The sequence below is a fragment of the Pteropus medius genome, unplaced genomic scaffold, assembly GCF_902729225.1.
Source record: "Pteropus medius unplaced genomic scaffold, Ma_sr-lr_union100, whole genome shotgun sequence".
Classification (NCBI taxonomy): Eukaryota; Metazoa; Chordata; class Mammalia; order Chiroptera; family Pteropodidae; genus Pteropus; species Pteropus medius.
In genome coordinates this window covers 5,062,377-5,065,719 of record NW_024342473.1, presented here as the reverse complement: position 1 = coordinate 5,065,719, position 3,343 = coordinate 5,062,377, and the positions used below count along the sequence as shown (strand labels likewise).

Here is a 3,343-nt window from a genome sequence, read left to right as displayed (position 1 = left end):
TAAAGATGCACACAAACAAATAAGGAACATATGCTTAATACATACTTAGAGCTTTTTGGAGGTGAGAAAAATATTTAAAGGCATTGAAAGTATTGTATCTATCTGTCTTTGAGACATCTAACTCTGAGTAATGGACTACAAGAAGAGCCATTCTTATATTTGTGAGTTGCATGAATAATTTTATTGGTAACCATGGCAAGGTAAATTATCCATACTTGGAGTAAGATCATTATGAATCAAAATCAGAAGGCTGCCTTGTTTATACCTTTATTCTTTTATAGCAGTGTTTCTTTATAATGCCTTGATTTTATGATAAAATCTAATCAGAATTAAAATTAAGAAGTTCAAAATCAGATAATTATTTGTATTTAGCTTCTATAACTATAATTAATTGATCTAGAACTGCTAGCACAACAGCTGTAAACCATTACACCATGGCAGAGGATAAGATGTGGTTAAATTCATTTGAACCATTCTTTCATATGTATTCATTAGTTGGGCAAAACATTTTTGTACATAACTCATATGGGAGTTTCTAGAATTTGTCAATGCTCCACTTTAAACTCTCTTAAATTTACTAATCTAAAATAACCGATTTCATTTGCACATGGTTCAATATTCTTATGGAATGTAAACAAAATGGGAATATAAGTAACATGTATGTCATGATCAGAGAATTACATATAACTCTGGGATTGTACATTACTTATACAGGAAATGTATCACTGAAAAATAAACCATAGCAATGTACTGTTATAAAATGATTATATATTACCTACATTGTTCATAAGTTTTATAAATTTGGCGAGTTGGTATGATGAATTCTAATTGAATATCTGTCCAATGCTTGTTTACTCTTAAAGATGAATCTACATATGATTGACTTGTCTACCAATGAATATTCTCTCCAATGCCAGTTCTGGAATCTGAGTGATTTACATTTTAATTTAAGCTGAGTCGATTACTAGATATGAGGGTTTCTTAGCTCAGTTTCAGAGATTCTCTGCTTCTCAGATTTCTGCTGTAAATAATAGGAAAAATAATACTGAAAGGCTTTTAAGAAGTGGTAGAAATTGGTTTAAGAAGATAAAAAGGTAGCCGACGCAACTGCAGATGTATCGCATTCTCTCAACATATGGCAGCATCTTCCCTCCTTCCCTGCTCCATATTTTCCTGGGCAAAGCCTGAATCTTATTTGTCTTCACATCTCAAAAATGTTTAGTTAAATGCTGTGTACAATAGACAGCTTTTTGTTGAATCAACCTGAACCTAAAATAGAGGGTGAAAGGCGATAATACTAGGATAATTCAAGAGAAAACATTTTCCTTGGTTTATATTATCTGAATATCTCAGGCGAAAAGTCTCTTTTCTTTTATTTTCTGTTCTGAAATATCAAGTAATGACCTAAATCCTCCAATTTAGTTTGTGTGCAAAGGCTCAAATCTAAAATTAATATTTATAGTTTTTCTCAGGAACTAAAGGGTTTTGGTAGTTCAATTTACCAGATGTGCTATTAAAACAGCATAACTGATTCAGCAATTTCATTCAGGTGCAGGTTTGCCTCCTGCAATAATCTGGAAAAATAAATAGAAAATTCACAGGTTACACCAGTGATAAGGAATAAGCTCCATAGTGACTTGAAGTGATTTTATCAATTATAATTTCTCCCTTTTTCATTACATTAGAGTCTTAAATTATAATTATCTTTCTTGAGTTCTTCATGACAGGTCTCACACAGACCTTTAAACATAAAGAATAAAAGAGATCTCTTTTCAATCTCTTCTTCACCTAAAATATAAGTAAGTAAAACATACAATTAACATAAGAAAATAAAGTCAGATGTGTTCACCAAAAACTTGTTTTCCTTACACTTTTTGTAAATTTCTATTTCTACCTTGAAAAACGTTTTACCCACAAATATGTGTTCATCTTACAGTTTTCATAGCACATTACCTGACAAACTTAAAACTTAAAATACAATAACTATGTATTTCATTAATTTAGATTATAAATATTTCTTATATTTCTAATGCTTAAGAATCCACTCGCACTTGTTGTAGAAGTCTAGGATCTGTATTCATCACCCTCTCCCACATTATTGTTTAAGAATCTGGGGCTTAAGCAATCCAAAGGTAAAGGCAGAATCCTTCTCCAAAAAGCCAGCCAGAAAGTCCACTACTTAGTTTGTTTCTCATGACCATATGGTAAGACTATAAAAATGTGAAACTATCGGCTTTTTCATAATCTACAATGAGCCCTCAATGATCTGTGTCATCATTTAAACTCAATGGTTCCTCAAATTTGGGATTATATTCAGAATTCTCTTAGTTTGTGATCTGCTTTTTTACTGTTCCCCAAAGCAGAACACAGTGCTAGAGAGATTGATCACCAAAGAACTAAGCCTCTCTCATCATACTGTTAGAGTAATGCATTAGGCCGAATCACTAGTTTAGACTTCCTTTCCCTTGTGACATTATTTTTAAAAGTTCTGGTAAAGCTATGTTAATTACCTACAAGGATTTCTTACTCTGAAACTCAAAAATCAGGGATTGAAAAATTTTGGTAAGTTGATTCAATTCCTCTTTAAATTTGTATTCCAGAAGTTTCATTGAATGACAGCATTTTTTTTTTATGCCTACGGTACCTGATTTTCCTAGGTGGTCTACCATCCAAATATTGAGCAGGCCCGACCCTGCTTAGCTTCCAAGATCAGATGGGATCAGGCGTATTCAGGGTGGCATGAGTGATAGCATTTTTGAATCAAAATAAATGTTATACATTTTACCCTGATAATGGGTACATTTTGTCACATTTTATGTAAATATGATTTAGGAAATATGCGAATAATAAATATTATTAAGTCTTTGAAGAGATGAATCTCTCAGAATTTAAACTAATCAAGAATTAGATGATTTCAAAACTGGTATACAATTGTAGACTACATTTCTGCTATGGAACTATGGTAGTATTATGGAGCTATAAATAGATACATTGCTATCTTTTATCAATAGTAGCGAGTAATAGCTCCAATGCTCCCCTTGAAAATAGATTGGACCTAGTGATTCAATTCTAATAAATTAATATGGCAGAAATGATAATATGCAACTTCAGCAACTAAATCATAAAAAATATTTTGAATTGCTCCTTGCTCTCTCTCTTAGCTTACTCCTTTTAGGAAAATCTGAGTGTCATGTCATAAGGATACTCAATCAGGCTTATGGAGAGAGCCACACAGTAAAGAGTAATGTCTCCTATAATCAGCCAGCATGAAAATGAGGCCTCTTGCTAACAGCTACACAAGTGGATGGTCCAGTCTCAGTCAAACCAGCAGATGAATGCAGTC

General features: G+C 32.5%; 1 pseudogene; it reads right to left on the bottom strand.

The window, feature by feature from the left end:
• Positions 1–2,632: 2,632 nt before the first annotated feature.
• On the bottom strand, positions 2,633–2,751 carry LOC120604726 (uncharacterized; annotated as a pseudogene).
• Between the last annotated feature and the right edge of the window lie 592 nt (positions 2,752–3,343).